The sequence below is a fragment of the Pelobates fuscus genome, chromosome 3, assembly GCF_036172605.1.
Source record: "Pelobates fuscus isolate aPelFus1 chromosome 3, aPelFus1.pri, whole genome shotgun sequence".
Lineage (NCBI taxonomy): Eukaryota > Metazoa > Chordata > Amphibia > Anura > Pelobatidae > Pelobates > Pelobates fuscus.
In genome coordinates, this window is record NC_086319.1 from 400,914,437 (window position 1) to 400,933,031 (window position 18,595).

Sequence of the window (18,595 nt, forward strand, 5' to 3'; positions counted from 1 at the left end):
ACCAACCTCGCCACTGGGCCCTGGAGAAGCCTGTTTGCTAGCCTCCTACCTGCTGACTATGGCCCCTGGGTTATTTGGGGCATATTGTACTGTATATTGCTGCTACTGGCCCTTTTAACAGCATCTATGGACATATTGGGACTTTTGGGACTACTGTCCCTTTAAGACTGTGATACATATTCTAGTGTACTGCCTGTAATATTATATGTGTATTAAGTTTAACCTGGGATATGTATGCAGCATTCATCTGATTGTTCGGTAGAATCACTCCATTTATTATATTGAGTGAAACTACCGAACAACCAGACCACCCAGGAATAAGTGTGCCTCCAATTACAGTTTGCAACAATGTTGCAAACGGGTAATTGGCAATCAGTGTAATGTATTCTTTGTCCTCTGGGTGGCCGCCATTCGGGAAACAAACACGTGGCGGCGGCCATCTTAAACTACCGAACAGCGGTGTTTTGCCGTCGAGTGTCTGGAACTAAAATCGGACACTTGACTAGGCAAACACCGCTGAGACCTCCATACTTCCAGAAATTCGTATGGAAACTACCGAATGACCCGCCGTTCGGTAGAAAGAACCCCATAAACAAGGGAATTCATTCAAACCCTCTCCAGGCTCTATAACACAGGCAATTCGCCTGTTTTCATTCCCTTGTTTGTGACCGACCGCAGGGCCAAAATGCATGGAACTGTTTTCGGATACTTTACCCATGCGGTCGGTCAAATCTTTGGAACCCCATATCTCACGAACCATTCATCCGAATTACTTGAATTTTGGATATGTTGTCCCCCTGAATAAGGGCTATCCAGCGATGCTGGATTTAAAGGTGTACCCCCGGGTTTTGGGGTACATCCAGAACTTGGCTGAAAAAGTGTACCGGATAATTGGGTTTAATGTTATCTGAGGGGAGGGGATGTGTGGGCTGAACCATGTATGTGATTGGTTATTTTATGCCTCCCCCTGGGTGTGGCCTGTATGTGGATTAGTGTAATAAAAGCCAGGCTGGATGAGCCAGTCCAGAGTTCCTGTTTTACCCTCAAAGTGATGTGTCGTCTCATTATTGGGGGGAAGGATATATTGCATGCTGTTCCAGTTGACTGCTAGGAGTACAAGCCTATTCATATGGTTCCTATTCAATGGTCTACAGCATTCATATGCTTGGGAGAATTTAAAGGTTTCTCGGATTCGGTGATTATGGTGTCTGCCAGAGTGCTTGGAGTCCTCAGGAAGCACTAGGAGCATCCATTAACGGAGGTACCAAGTCGGGGTGCCAGGCGATCCGTTACATTGGTGGCAAGCGGTGGGATGGCGTCCTAGTGCGAGGTAAAGCAGCTCGGAGACACAGTGCGTTTGGATTTACAATTGAGGGCGACGCTGGTGTGCATACAGCGTCCCTGTTTACATAAAGATTTGGGAAAATGGGGTTCATAGACCCCTGGGCAACACACACACCTGAGGAAGAGAGTGAATTAGAATGGAGAGATAATGCCCGGATAGAATTATGGTACGATGCCCTGGAGGAAGTCCAGTATCAACGGCAGCAGCGCCTTCCTGGTGTCGCATACCGGTTGGAGGAACAAATGGCCTGGCGGATGCCGCTTCTGGGAGACCAACCTGGAGGGCAGCGGGTAAGACAACTCGAGTACCTCGTGGAAAGGGAACTGAGCTTGGACACCTCATACCGGGCACTGTGGTGGTGCACTGTCCAGCCAGAGACGTGGAGGGCAGAGGGCATCCAGCCAGAGGGGGAGAACTACACGAGCCCTGGCCTGTTGTGGAAAGCCTTAGTGGAGGATGTCGACTTCGGCAGTCCAGCAGAGTCACGGTACTGGGCTATCTTTCATTACCGAGGTGAGATGATACAGGGCCCGAGATCTATTGGACTGGGACAAGACCTCCGCCGTTTCGCTGCCATGGAACGAGAGCTGGAGATGGACTATGTAGAACTATTAAATTCCTGCCAGCCGCAGAGCAGGGACGCAGACCGGGAAAACTGGGTGGCAGACCCAGACCTGCTAGCCTACAGCTGGGAAAAGGTGGCTGAGGTACCCCCTGCTTCACTACCAGCTGCAGAAGTTGGGGACCTCATAGACTGGTCCTGGAGAGACCCACAGATGGCAGGTGAAGATGGGACCGAGATCTCTCTACCGGCCCTACAGGGATGCTGGGCAGTTGGCCCAGATCCCCAGCGGCAGTCTACGGTTCAGGGAGAGGAGCCTGTTATTACCTCTCCCCAGCGGCAGCACAGCTCACCAAGGGGAGACAGTAAGCCCCTCACCAGCGCAGATGGGACTGTGGTCTCTGCGCCCTGCCTACAGGGAGTACAGAGGGTCAGCCCTGATCCCCAGCGGCAGTCTACAGTGCAGGGAGAGGCGCCTGATACCCCCTCTCCCCACCGACAACCTAACCCACCAAGGGGAGACAGAAAACCCCTCACCAGCGCAGATGGGATCGTGGTCTCTGCGCCCAAGTTACAGGGAGCTGAAGGGGCCGTCCTCCCTCCCCAGCGGCAGTGTGATTTGTTGGGAATTGGGAGCCCAGTCTCCATTCCCCAGCGGCAGTGTGAATCACAGGGAATTGGGAGCCCAGTCTCCATTCCCCAGCGGCAGGCTGAGTTACAGGGGGCAGAGGTAGTTGGTCCTTCCCCCCAGCAGCAGAGTGATATGCCGGGAAGGCAGTGTGAAGTGCAGGGAGAGGAGAGCAGCGTCCTCCCTCCCCAGCGGAAGGCGGAGTTACAGGGGGCAGAGGTAGTTGGTCCTACCCCCCAGCAGCAGCATGATTGTTTGGGAATAGAGAGCCCAGTCTCTATTCCCCAGCAGCAGGACACTGAATTGGGAGGAGAGACAGTCGGTCTCCCTCCACAAAGACTGAAAGTAGGCATGGGAGAGGAGATTGTTACCACCTCTCCCCAGCGACGGATCATCGATGGGCAGAGTGTTCTAATGGGAGAGGAGCTGGTTACCACCTCTCCCCAGCGACAGCTTAATGTACCAGGGGGAGACTGTAAGCCCCACACCTGTGCAGATGGGACCGTGGTCTCTGCACTTCCAGCACAGGGGGTAGGGACGGTCGGTCCTGCCCCCCCACAACAGGGCTGTTTAGCCAAAGGGGAGACAGTCTGTCTCCAGCAGCAGAGCTGTGTAACTAAAGGGGAGACAGTCGGTCTCCAGCAGCAGAGCTGTGTAACTCAAGGGGAGACAGTCGGTCTCCAGCAGCAGAGCTGCGCAGCTAAAGGGGAGGCAGTCGGTCTCCAGCAAGGCTCCAACCAGACTACTCCCGGGGTAGTGCTGGCACCAAGGCAGAGCACCGCTGGGCTCTGCCCACTCAGCAACCCACCAAAACAGCCTACCAGTCCCCCACACAGCCATGGTGAGGCACCTGGACCTGGACAAGTTTTTCTCTTACTCAGGTGTAGTAACCATTTATTGTGGGTGGGCTGTACTGCTGTTTCTGTTTTGTGGGTGGGCTGCTGGACTAACAAGGGCCCTGACCGGCAAGAGGTCAGGTACCCTGTTAGTCTGTTTGGAAAAGGGGAGAAATGTGGCAAAACCAACCTCGCCACTGGGCCCTGGAGAAGCCTGTTTGCTAGCCTCCTACCTGCTGACTATGGCCCCTGGGTTATTTGGGGCATATTGTACTGTATATTGCTGCTACTGGCCCTTTTAACAGCATCTATGGACATATTGGGACTTTTGGGACTACTGTCCCTTTAAGACTGTGATACATATTCTAGTGTACTGCCTGTAATATTATATGTGTATTAAGTTTAACCTGGGATATGTATGCAGCATTCATCTGATTGTTCGGTAGAATCACTCCATTTATTATATTGAGTGAAACTACCGAACAACCAGACCACCCAGGAATAAGTGTGCCTCCAATTACAGTTTGCAACAATGTTGCAAACGGGTAATTGGCAATCAGTGTAATGTATTCTTTGTCCTCTGGGTGGCCGCCATTCGGGAAACAAACACGTGGCGGCGGCCATCTTAAACTACCGAACAGCGGTGTTTTGCCGTCGAGTGTCTGGAACTAAAATCGGACACTTGACTAGGCAAACACCGCTGAGACCTCCATACTTCCAGAAATTCGTATGGAAACTACCGAATGACCCGCCGTTCGGTAGAAAGAACCCCATAAACAAGGGAATTCATTCAAACCCTCTCCAGGCTCTATAACACAGGCAATTCGCCTGTTTTCATTCCCTTGTTTGTGACCGACCGCAGGGCCAAAATGCATGGAACTGTTTTCGGATACTTTACCCATGCGGTCGGTCAAATCTTTGGAACCCCATATCTCACGAACCATTCATCCGAATTACTTGAATTTTGGATATGTTGTCCCCCTGAATAAGGGCTATCCAGCGATGCTGGATTTAAAGGTGTACCCCCGGGTTTTGGGGTACATCCAGAACTTGGCTGAAAAAGTGTACCGGATAATTGGGTTTAATGTTATCTGAGGGGAGGGGATGTGTGGGCTGAACCATGTATGTGATTGGTTATTTTATGCCTCCCCCTGGGTGTGGCCTGTATGTGGATTAGTGTAATAAAAGCCAGGCTGGATGAGCCAGTCCAGAGTTCCTGTTTTACCCTCAAAGTGATGTGTCGTCTCATTATTGGGGGGAAGGATATATTGCATGCTGTTCCAGTTGACTGCTAGGAGTACAAGCCTATTCATATGGTTCCTATTCAATGGTCTACAGCATTCATATGCTTGGGAGAATTTAAAGGTTTCTCGGATTCGGTGATTATGGTGTCTGCCAGAGTGCTTGGAGTCCTCAGGAAGCACTAGGAGCATCCATTAACGGAGGTACCAAGTCGGGGTGCCAGGCGATCCGTTACAGGCCTGTTATGTCATATTGATGTATCTGTGTGTGAGTAATATATGTATCTATACAATGTATCTGTATGCATAATATATCAAGGTATCTGTATGTGTAACGTGTTATAAATGTACTTGTTTGTTTAATATAAGTATGACTAAGTTTTTTGTTTGTTTGACTGGAGTATCAATGTATAAACAAAAACAAAAAAGGAATAATGCCCTCTTATTACAATCCTGGTGAAACCAGACCTGGGGTTGGCTACCCCTCCAGGCACTCAAGGATCAATTCAGCAGGCTTATTGGAATAAAGTGCAACTTGAGAAAGATACCTTGTGGGATCAAAATGTTGCACTTTGTTCCAATAAACCTGCTGAATTGATCCTTAAGTGCCTGGACTACAATTTTTGTTCAACTATGACTGGGTTCTCAGGAAAGTCTCCCAACATGTAAATAGTACAAAAAAAATATAATAATAATTATTGCAAAATAATAAATATTTATTTTTGAGAAAATATACTAATATACACTAAATATTTGCATTCTTATATGTAAAAAGACAGAAGCCTGTAGTTACCTGCCCTCAATGCATTGATGTTGCAGGGGAACTACTTCCCAGTTCCGGCCCGAAAGAGATTCTCTCACAAAATTAATTCCTTCAGAAGCTTCAGCCAAGTTTTCCAGGACCAGTTGACTCCCTTCGGAACTCTCAAGAGTCGGCTGATCTAGCCCGCGGGTGGGCCACCAGTAAGCGAGCACTTAGTTAAAACAATTTTGTAAGCCGTATTCGGTGCAATTTTGCAGTTCCTATGTTTTTCGTGAACAAAGTTATCAACAAACTATGAATAAGCTTTCGGCCTTATTCAGTCATTTCAGGGAACGCTGAATTAGCCTTGTTTGACTAATTCAGCGTTCAACCCCTTATAGGTTATAACTCATTAGTTATGCTATTGCCTCTCAATGAATATGCTGTTGCCCATCGTTTGGCAAATTAAGGGCATGCATTTGACCCTGTGCAGCCAAAGTATGAACTCTACCACCTATACATTTTTAAGTATTCATTGTTAAGTCTCAAAAACCTGCATTGCAGAAGTTCGGCCCTGTTCGGACTATCCATTACATTTGTTCAGTCACACTGTAAAGTCCATAGTACAACACTTTAAAACTGTATATTACCACATTACATTTTAATTTGTTCAAATTTGGCTGATCATAAGGGGAATATAATAAACTTTGTTTGCTGGGCTATTAACAGAAGTTCTTGGCCCTCTGGTGGCCTTTTATATTATAGCATGTATTGTATCTTCTCTGTTACAGGCATAATTTGAGCTTGTATTCGTTAACTAATAATAAACGCAGGTTCAAGTAATTGTTCTGCGAACTTACAGTCTGTCAAACACTATCAATGTTAACATATGGTTAATTATTGTACTTCTACTGTTGTTTATAAAGTTGTAATCAAAATTATTCAACCCCCATTTGAATATTGTTATATTTACAGACTTTCAGCTGTTTGCAATGAACAAATCAAACAAGAGTTATTGAAATAGCTCAACACAATGAATAATTCAAGTGATTTTGCCAAATTCAACAGAAAATGCAACTTATAATGACTTTTCCTTAGGCTAGCACCTCTTTGGCTTGTATGACCTTCTGCAAATGAGATGCATAGCCAGACACCAGCATTTGGTAGCATTCCTGAGGAATCTAAGCCCACTGTTCTTGAGCAATGGCCTCCAGTTCAGTAATATTCTTGGGTTTGCGTTCTGCAACTGCCTTCTTCAAATCCCACCAGAGATTTTCTATGGGGCTCAAATCAGGTGACTGTGATGGCCACTGTACAATTTTCCAAGACTTCTACTGCAACCAAGCCTTGGTGGAATTTGAGGATATGCTTGAGATCATTGTCTTGTTGGAAGGTCCAATGATGCCAACGCTTTGGCTTCATCACAGATGGCATGAAGTTTTCTCCTAGGATTTCCTGTCACTTCAATGAATCCATCTGGCCTTCCACATGCTGCAGATTTCCAGTGCCAGAGGATGCAAAGCAGCCCCAGCGCATCACTGAGCCAACATGCTTAACTGTAGCCAGAGTGTTCTTTTCAGAATGTGGTTAGTTCTTCTTCCTCCAGACATACCACTGATCCATTGGGCCAAAATGTTCCTGTTTTGTTTAATCTCTCCACAGAGCAGAAAATTTTGAGCAACTTGGAGCTTACTTTTCTTGTGCTTTTGGGTCAGTAGTGGTGTACATCTTGGAGTTCTGGCATGGATATCTTCTGCGTCTAGTAAGCACCTTACTGTGCTCACGGAAACCTCAGTGTCTGTTGCCACCAAGTCTTGCTGCAGGTCTTTTGCAGTCACTCAATGGTCTTTCACAACCTGGTGAGAGCACACTTATAAGTATAATAAGTATATATGAAGAAATTACTCTGTTATTCGGTATTTCTGCCTGTTTCTTGCTGGCATCACTTTCACCCTCTAAGTGTGCGGCCAGCATTCATACTGCCAAACGCCACGTGGCAGAGAAAACCGCGGCCATCTTGTTTCAGTCAAACAAAGGCAGCGGGACTTGGTTGTCGAGTGTCTGGAACTAAAATCGGACACTCGACTTCCCGAACACCGGTCCCAAACGTGCGAACGCTGGAACTATATGTACCGACTAGCAAGAAGAGCGCTATTCGGTACATTTGTGTATACAAATGAGGGGAACAATCGCTGCTAAGAGCCAGGGGAATAGGGTTAGTATTTATATTCGTTTTTCTCCTTTTTCTAAAGTGACCGGCAAAACCCCACGAACCTATGGAACTATTTTGGGCAGCCCACCCACGGTGAACCGGTCACAAAGGACTTCCATGGTTTTTGCGAACCCCTGAACCGATCTGGGTGAAATTTGAATATGTTGGTCCCCCAGATCGGGGCTATCAGGGGACATAGGATTTGTGGGGATACCCCATGTATAAAGGGGTGTTCCAGAAATTGGGGAAAACAGTGATTTTTCAGCCTGGAGATAATTAGGTTGTTACTGTATCAGACCTGATTATCTCCAGGACTAGGGGAGGGAACTATATGTTTATGTTGGGTGTGTTTTATATTTTTACTGTACAGGATTGGATAAATGTTACTCCTCCCTGTGGGATGTCCTCTTGCATGGGGACCTGCATAAAAAGCCCTGTATATGAATAAAGCTTAGTTCTACTTGTATCCTGATCCTGGACTCTGACTGTTATTTGGAATTCGTATGCTTTATTAAGGGAATTATCTTGTGAAGCTATTTGTATTTCGTATGGATTTCGTTCCTTGGGACTACCGAACGGAAGTCTATCTACAATAGACTCTGGCGCTTCGGGAGGAAACTACCGAAAGAGGTTTGGCTAGACGTGGTTTCCTTACAACTGGTGGCAAGCGGAGGGATTCGAATCCCGAACGGACATTTCAAACCTAGCAAGGGAATGAATGGCTCAGCAGTACCAGCTACTTAAAAGAACCACACTAAAGGATTTACTGGAAGCTCGAGGCAGAGTGGCAAGTAACAAGACAAAGGCCACGTTAATTGCAGAATTAATACAGAGCGACAGTACCAGTAACAGAGAGATGGATCAAGAGGAAGAAACCGTGATGCAAAAGGACATCCCATGGATGATCAGTCTATTGGGACCCAACCCAGCTACAGAGGCGGTTCTGCAGGTCATGGCACAAGCCAGGCAATCGCAAAAAGAGCGAGAGGACCAGGACAGACTGCCACAGGGAGATTTACTACACTCCCCGGGAAGTACTGTAGACCTACCAAATAAGGTAAATTATGCAGCATTTAAATCTTTTAATGACAATGAGATGGAAATTGACAGTTACTTACAAGACTTTGAACGTCAATGTGCACTGGAGGGATTAGACTCCACAAAATGGGCTGCAGTAATTAGCAGTAAATTGTCAGGTAGAGCAGCTGAGGCGCTGCGAGCGGTACCTGAGGGGGACATACATGATTATGAAAAGATAAAAGACATTTTGTTGGCCAGATATGCTGTAACCCCGGAGGCATACCGGAAAAAATTTAGAGATCTGCGGAAGATGGGGAGAGATTCCCATACTGAATGGGCTTTTCGGCTACACAGGGCTGCCCGTAATTGGATGAAGGGCTGCCAAGCAACCACCCTGGAGGATGCTTTGCAACTAATGTTATTGGAGCAATTTTTTAATCACACTGCAGAGGACATAAAAGACTGGGTTAAAGATAGAAAACCTAAAACTGTGGAGGAAGCCGCCAGGTTAGCGGATGAATATCAGGATAACAGGAGGAAGGAACAAGGGGCGAGCAGGCCACCTCTTAAGCCTAGCTACACGGCTCCAGCAACCCCTACCCCTCCTAGACCCTCCATGAGTAACCCCTCACGAGCCCAGCAATAACATCCCGACCCCCTGCAGTGTGCCATTATTGCAAGAAACCTGGACATTATAAGAATCAGTGCCCTCGCTTAAACCGGGGAAGCTGGGAAAGGCAACCCCCACAACAACCCAGGGCAGCCGCTCATTGTGTGCAACAAGAAAGCACAACCTATGTCCCTAACCAAGAAGAACAGTGGAGTGTATTACACAAGGTCAACCCAGTGCAAGCTGGGGGTGACAACCGGGACCACCACCGCCAATGGATTACCGTAGATGGCGTGGGGGCCCGGGCGCTGAGAGACTCAGGGGCTACTTTGACTGTGGTGCAACCTCACACGATCAGGACTCAAGCCCGCACCGGACGCACAGTCGCTGTGAGGGTGGCTGGGGGCGCTATCCACAAACTGCCCACCGCCAATATCCTTGTTGATTGGGGTTCGGGGTCCAAACAGCTGGAGGTTGGGATTATGCAAGAACTATCAGCCGAGGTGTCTGTTGCCACCAAGTCTTGCTGCAGGTCTTTTGCAGTCACTCAATGGTCTTTCACAACCTGGTGAGAGCACACTTATAAGTATAATAAGTATATGTGAAGAAATGACTCTGTTATTCGGTATTTCTGCCTGTTTCTTGCTATTTCTGTATGTTTTCAATCGGCAGATGGAACTGCCGAACAAAGACCACCCCTGGCTCACTTAACTTCAAAGCCGGCATCACTTTCACCCTCTAAGTGTGCGGCCAGCGTTCGTACTGCCGAACGCCACGTGGCAGAGAAAACCGCGGCCATCTTGTTTCAGTCAAACAAAGGCAGCGGGACTTGGTCGTCGAATGTCTGGAACTAAAATCGGACACTCGACTTCCCGAACACCGGTCCCAAACGTACGAACGCTGGAACTATATGTACCGACTAGCAAGAAGAGCGCTATTCGATACATTTGTGTATACGAATGAGGGGAACAATCGCTGCTAAGAGCCAGGGGAATAGGGTTAGTATTTGTATTCGTTTTTCTCCTTTTTCTAAAGTGACCGGCAAAACCCCACGAACCTATGGAACTATTTTGGGCAGCCCACCCACGGTGAACCGGTCACAAAGGACTTCCATGGTTTTTGCGAACCCCTGAACCGATCTGGGTGAAATTTGAATATGTTGGTCCCCCAGATCGGGGCTATCAGGGGACATAGGATTTGTGGGGATACCCCATGTATAAAGGGGTGTTCCAGAAATTGGGGAAAACAGTGATTTTTCAGCCTGGAGATAATTAGGTTGTTACTGTATCAGACCTGATTATCTCCAGGACTAGGGGAGGGAACTATATGTTTATGTTGGGTGTGTTTTATATTTTTACTGTACAGGATTGGATAAATGTTACTCCTCCCTGTGGGATGTCCTCTTGCATGGGGACCTGCATAAAAAGCCCTGTATATGAATAAAGCTTAGTTCTACTTGTATCCTGATCCTGGACTCTGACTGTTATTTGGAATTCGTATGCTTTATTAAGGGAATTATCTTGTGAAGCTATTTGTATTTCGTATGGATTTCGTTCCTTGGGACTACCGAACGGAAGTCTATCTACAATAGACTCTGGCGCTTCGGGAGGAAACTACCGAAAGAGGTTTGGCTAGACGTGGTTTCCTTACAACTGGTGGCAAGCGGAGGGATTCGAATCCCGAACGGACATTTCAAACCTAGCAAGGGAATGAATGGCTCAGCAGTACCAGCTACTTAAAAGAACCACACTAAAGGATTTACTGGAAGCTCGAGGCAGAGTGGCAAGTAACAAGACAAAGGCCACGTTAATTGCAGAATTAATACAGAGCGACAGTACCAGTAATACAGAGATGGATCAAGAGGAAGAAACCGTGATGCAAAAGGACATCCCATGGATGATCAGTCTATTGGGACCCAACCCAGCTACAGAGGCGGTTCTGCAGGTCATGGCACAAGCCAGGCAATCGCAAAAAGAGCGAGAGGACCAGGACAGACTGCCACAGGGAGATTTACTACACTCCCCGGGAAGTACTGTAGACCTACCAAAGAAGGTAAATTATGCAGCATTTAAATCTTTTAATGACAATGAGATGGAAATTGACAGTTAGTTACAAGACTTTGAACGTCAATGTGCACTGGAGGGATTAGACTCCACAAAATGGGCTGCAGTAATTAGCAGTAAATTGTCAGGTAGAGCAGCTGAGGCGCTGCGAGCGGTACCTGAGGGGGACATACATGATTATGAAAAGATAAAAGACATTTTGTTGGCCAGATATGCTGTAACCCCGGAGGCATACCGGAAAAAAATTAGAGATCTGCGGAAGATGGGGAGAGATTCCCATACTGAATGGGCTTTTCGGCTACACAGGGCTGCCCACTCGACTTCCCGAACACCGGTCCCAAACGTACGAACGCTGGAACTATATGTACTGACTAGCTAGAAGAGCGCTATTCGGTACATTTGTGTATACGAATGAGGGGAACAATCGCTGCTAAGAGCCAGGGGAATAGGGTTAGTATTTATATTCGTTTTTCTCCTTTTTCTAAAGTGACCGGCAAAACCCCACGAACCTATGGAACTATTTTGGGCAGCCCACCCACGGTGAACCGGTCACAAAGGACTTCCATGGTTTTTGCGAACCCCTGAACCGATCTGGGTGAAATTTGAATATGTTGGTCCCCCAGATCGGGGCTATCAGGGGACATAGGATTTGTGGGGATACCCCATGTATAAAGGGGTGTTCCAGAAATTGGGGAAAACAGTGATTTTTCAGCCTGGAGATAATTAGGTTGTTACTGTATCAGACCTGATCATCTCCAGGTCTAGGGGAGGGAACTATATGTTTATGTTGGGTGTGTTTTATATTTTTACTGTACAGGATTGGATAAATGTTACTCCTCCCTGTGGGATGTCCCCTTGCATGGGGACCTGCATAAAAAGCCCTGTATGTGAATAAAGCTTAGTTCTACTTGTATCCTGATCCTGGACTCTGACTGTTATTTGGAATTCGTATGCTTTATTAAGGGAATTATCTTGTGAAGCTATTTGTATTTCGTATGGATTTCGTTCCTTGGGACTACCAAACGGAGGTCTATCTACAATAGACTCTGGCGCTTCGGGAGGAAACTACCGAAATAGGTTTGGCTAGACGTGGTTTCCTTACAGTATATATAACCAATCTATATATGGTGATAACTTTGGAATTGCAGTGACAAGGTAAAACAGTGTAAATATAAAATATACACACACAGGCAATTTTTCCCTTCAATTCAGTATAAAACCTAAAATATAAACAGAGGATAGACCATAGTGAAATCTGTCTAATTGATATAAAAACAAATTAATACAAATTGGTCCCACTCACATATTGCTGTGCCACTTTACAGCAGGCTCAGACTATCAGCACCTTTTGGATAAGTGCAGATGAAATTAAGTAGGTAGATGTCAGGGTACCTGAGGCCTCTACCTCTAAGGGAGGTAGAGACTTGGTGGTTTATCCATCCAGGCGAGCTGTTTCCTCCGTTCCTCGCGGTTCATCCAGCCACTTAAACACCGGCCGCGAGGAATCCACATCCTTTTCTAGCAGGACGCTCAATACGTGACGTCATGACGCTATCACGAGCGATCTGTCACTCAAGTGTCCGATATCCAATCGGCACTTGTCAGAGGCGTGCTTACCATCCGGAGCCAGGGTATTTAAGCTTGCTTCTCTCTTCAGCTCATTGCCCTGTCGTGGTTCTAGCCTGTCTAGTCACTCAGTGCTCTGGTATTCTAGTTTGCTCTATTTGGTTTTGACTCGGCTTGTTGTACTACCCTGCTTCTCTGTTATCCCTTGACCCGGCTTGTCTCTCGCTTATCTGTCTTCTCGTTCCCTCGACCTCGGCTTGTCTCTGACTATTCTCTATCACTCTCGGTACGTTAGTCCGGCCATTCTAAGGCCCGGTATACGTACCTTTCCACTCTTTGTACCCTGCGTGTTGGATCCCTGTCCCGATCCTGACATTACGACAGGGCCAATGGATCCTGCAGGTACAAACAGTCAGCTTGGTTCTTCTGATCCCAGGTTTGACGCCATGGAGCATAGGATGGATCAGATGGCTCTAGCACTACAGGCACTTTTGTCTCGTGCTAGTAACCCACCTGAGGAGACACGTACTCCTTCTATTTCTCCTGCAGTCTCAGGTCTAGAGGTAGCCACTGTAGGTGCTTCTTCCCGTATTACCCCACCAGTACGTTATGGCGGGTCACCGGAGAAGTGCCGTGGTTTTCTGAACCAGATTAGCATCCATTTCGAATTACAACCCCGCTCTTATCCTACAGATAGAGCGAAGATTGGATTTGTTATTACTTTACTCATTGAGAAAGCTCTGAGATGGGCCAATCCTTTATGGGAGAATGATAATCCACTAGTCTATAATTATAATGCCTTTGTAGCTGCGTTTAGAAGAACTTTTGACCCTCCTGGTAGAAAGGTCAATGCAGCTAGATTACTGTTGCGCCTTAGACAGGACAATCAAACACTTGTGGACTATGCACTAGAGTTCAGGTCCTTGGCGGCAGAAGTTAAGTGGAACGAACAGGCTTATATAGATGTGTTTCTGAATGGGTTATCAGATTTAATTCTTGACGAAGTCGCTACTAGAGAACTCCCTGAGAATTTGGAGGATTTAATTTCTTTTATATCTCGTATTGATGAACGCATAAGAGAGAGGCAGAACACTCGAGATAGGACCCGTAGACCCTCCTTTAAACTAGCGCCTACCTTTCAAAATTCTGAGTTCGAGGACTTACGTATTTTTGAACCTATGCAGATAGGCAGTACTCATCTCACAGAGAGAGAGAGACAGTACAGAAGAAGGGAGGGTTTATGTATGTATTGTGGAGTCAGAGGACATTTACGCCTAAATTGTCCTAATCGTTCGGGAAACGCTCGCACCTAAGTTTCTCTAGAGGACAGGCCTTGGGTGTTTCTACTTTGTCCTCTATTCACAATTACAAAGAGTTCAGGCTTCTGTTACCCGTTTCTTTGAGGTGGGAGAAGGGAGTAGTAAAGACTATGGCACTAATCGATTCTGGAGCTGCTGAGAGCTTTATAGATCAGGGTTTTGTTGCCAAGCATGCTATCCCATCCCAGTTAAAAGAGACACCACTGGCTGTCGAGGCCATCGATGGTAGACCGTTACTTGAGCCTGTTATTTTCCATGAGACCATACCGATTAACTTGACTGTTGGCATCCTGCATAAAGAGGATATATCCTTAATGCTCATTTCTTCTCCGTCTATTCCCATAGTCCTGGGGTACTCCTGGTTGAGGAGACACAACCCTATTATTAATTGGGAGTCAGGGGAGATAGTTTCGTGGGGAGAGAATTGTCAAGAAAAATGCTTGCGGAAGGTCTTACCTCTCGGATTAACTAATACATCGAATACCTCTGACAATCCTACAGAGACACAAATTCCGCCTCAGTATCTAGATTTAAAGGCAGTATTTGACAAAAAGAAAGCCGATACCTTACCCCCACACAGGTCCTTTGATTGCAAAATTAACCTACTCCCTGGTACCATGCCTCCCAGAGGTCATGTATACCCATTATCTATAAAAGAGAACTCAGTTCTAGAGGAGTATATTCACGAGAATTTAGACAAGGGATTCATCAGGAGGTCCTCCTCCCCTGCCGGGGCTGGATTTTTTTTTGTTAAAAAGAAAGATGGTTCTTTGAGACCTTGTATTGATTATCGAGGCTTGAATAAGATAACCATTAAAAATGCCTACCCGATTCCCTTGATCACCGAACTCTTCGATCGTTTGAAGGGCTCTACAATTTTCACCAAGTTAGACCTCAGAGGGGCATATAACTTGGTGAGAATCCAGCAGGGACATGAGTGGATGACGGCATTCAATACTCGATATGGTCACTATGAATATACTGTTATGCCTTTTGGGTTATGCAATGCGCCAGCTGTATTCCAGGATCTGATAAATGAGGTTCTTAGGGAATTTCAGCAAGATTGCGTCATTGTATACCTAGATGATATACTCATTCATTCTAGTGAGATTGAGACTCATCACAAGCAAGTCAGGAGGGTTTTGCACAAGCTTCTCCAGCATGGCTTGTACTGCAAGTTGGAGAAATGTAGCTTTGATCAAACCCAGGTAACCTTTCTCGGCTATGTGATCTCTGGGGAGGGATTTAAGATGGATCCGGATAAGCTCCAATCCATTCTAGAGTGGCCTTTACCCACAGGTCTTAAAGCCATACAGAGATTTATTGGTTTTTCTAATTATTACAGGCGCTTTATTAAGGGCTATTCTTCCATTATCGCACCTATCACTAATATGACCAAACAGGGGGCTGATACTAAGAATTGGACTACTGAAGCTCTCCTTGCGTTCAAAACTCTCAAGGAGCTTTTCGCTTCCGCTCCAATTTTAGTTCACCCCGACACTTCTCTGCCTTTTCTACTTGAGGTAGACGCATCAGAGACTGGTTTAGGTGCTGTCCTATCTCAAAGGTTGGGGGTTGATAAACCATTACATCCATGTGGATTTTTCTCTAAAAAATTGACCGGTACTGAAAGCAGATATGACATTGGTGACAGAGAATTACTAGCGGTTATCAAGGCTTTGAAAGAGTGGAGACATTTATTGGAAGGTACATTACATCCTGTTACCATTCTAACTGACCACAAAAATTTGTCTTATATCGGAGAGGCTAAGCGGTTGTCCTCCAGGCAGGCTCGTTGGTCGTTGTTTCTTACCCATTTCAATTACGTTCTGACTTACAGACCTGGGTCAAAGAATTCTAAAGCCGATGCGCTATCTCGCCAATATGAGCCCTCTGCTTCAGTTGAACCACTTATGTCCTCCATTGTACCCAAATGCAATATTATTGCTAATACCAGTCTCAAAATTCATTCTCCGCTACTTGACCAGATCTTGAAGTCACAACATCTAGCTCCCGGAAACACTCCTGAGGGAAGAAACTTTGTTCCTCCTGAACTTCAACTGGAGCTCTTACAATGTTTTCACGAAAGTAAAGTAGCTGGTCATCCTGGTATTCGCAAGACATACTCTTTGATATCCAAGGATTTCTGGTGGTCTTCACTTCGAAAAGATATTGAGGAGTTCGTCGCAGCTTGTGAAACTTGTGCCAAAACTAAACTACCTCATGCATCTCCATGTGGCCTGTTACACCCCTTGGACATTCCTGAGAAACCTTGGTACTGTTTATCCATAAACTTTATCGTTGATTTGCCTGCTTCCAAGAGACAGACTGTTATTCTCACGGTGGTGGATAGATTTACTAAGATGGCCCATTTCGTGCCATTACCTAAACTTCCGACTTCTCCTGAATTGGCGGAGATTTTTGCAAAAGAGGTTTTTCGCCTACATGGGATTCCTTCAGAGATTGTTTCTGATAGAGGCTCTCAATTTGTCTCACGTTTCTGGAGATCCTTTTGTTCTCAAATGGGCATCAAATTGAACTTCTCCTCGGCCTATCACCCTCAGTCTAACGGAGCTGCTGAACGTACCAATCAAAAAATCGAACAGTATCTGCGTTGCTTTGTTTCCGAACACCAGGACGATTGGGTCGGTCTGATTCCTTGGGCGGAGTTCGCACACAATAACCTTGTTTGCGATTCAACTCGCTCTAGCCCTTTCTTCATGAACTATGGCTTTCATCCTTCGATTTTTCCTTCGGTTTCCTCTTCTCAGGGGATACCGTCGGTTGATGATCATGTCGCCAACCTGAAGAAATTATGGGATCAGACTCGGCAAATTCTGTTACATAGTTCCTCGTTGTTCAAGAAACACGCTGACAAGCATAGAAGAGCGGCTCCTGTTTTTGTTCCTGGGGATAGGGTATGGTTAAGTACTAAGAATATTCGACTAAAAGTTCCATCTATGAAATTTGCTCCTCGCTACATAGGCCCTTACAGGGTTCTCACTCGTATCAATCCGGTTGCGTATCGCCTTGCTCTGCCACCTGCCTTACGCATTCCTAACTCTTTTCATGTCTCCTTGTTGAAACCCCTTATTTGCAACAAATTCTCCTCTAAGGTCTCCTCGCCTCGTCCTGTTCAGGTGGAGGGTCGGGAGGAGTACGAGGTAAGCTCCATCGTTGATTCCAGAATTTCAAGGGGAAAATTGCAATATCTGGTCAACTGGAGGGGATATGGTCCTGAGGAGAGGAGTTGGGTACCTCAGGAGGACGTTCATGCTTCTCGCCTTCGCAGAGCATTTCACCTCCGCTTCCCATCTCGCCCCGGTTCCTTCCGCCCGGTGGGCGTATCTGAGAGGGGGGGTACTGTCAGGGTACCTGAGGCCTCTACCTCTAAGGGAGGTAGAGACTTGGTGGTTTATCCATCCAGGCGAGCTGTTTCCTCCGTTCCTCGCGGTTCATCCAGCCACTTAAACACCGGCCGCGAGGAATCCACATCCTTTTCTAGCAGGACGCTCAATACGTGACGTCATGACGCTATCACGAGCGATCTGTCACTCAAGTGTCCGATATCCAATCGGCACTTGTCAGAGGCGTGCTTACCATCCGGAGCCAGGGTATTTAAGCTTGCTTCTCTCTTCAGCTCATTGCCCTGTCGTGGTTCTAGCCTGTCTAGTCACTCAGTGCTCTGGTATTCTAGTTTGCTCTATTTGGTTTTGACTCGGCTTGTTGTACTACCCTGCTTCTCTGTTATCCCTTGACCCGGCTTGTCTCTCGCTTATCTGTCTTCTCGTTCCCTCGACCTCGGCTTGTCTCTGACTATTCTCTATCACTCTCGGTACGTTAGTCCGGCCATTCTAAGGCCCGGTATACGTACCTTTCCACTCTTTGTACCCTGCGTGTTGGATCCCTGTCCCGATCCTGACAGTAGAATTCCCACACACTTCTGGATGCTGAATTCCCCACACTTGCTTTGAGGGAACAAACGAAGGTAGTAGAAAATGTAACCATAAAGAATTTATTAACACAATTGATATAAAATCAAATAAAATAAAAGATCTCTCAGCACAGCACTTCGACAAAAAAAGTATTTATCAAAGTGCTCAGTGTAAGTCCTTCACACTGTTCTTCACAATTTAAATCCAAAAAGGCAAATTTGTTCCCATCCACAGGGACTTCCACAATAATTAAAGCCTACAGAATAATTGAGAAAATTATTAGATTTCTACCACAACTGTATCCAGGTCCACTGGAAGTGGAGACATGCTTTTGTGAGTTTTTAATTTCCATCTGTTGTAATTTCCATCTGCACTATTTGGCTTTTTTGCTTCTTTTAAGTGTAATAAGACCACCACCTCTTGCAGTTATCTCATCCCATATATTCCATCTGTGTGCCAGATATCATGTATCCTCCTATGAGTTTTCTTTATTACTTTGCGTGTCAATCCTTACGT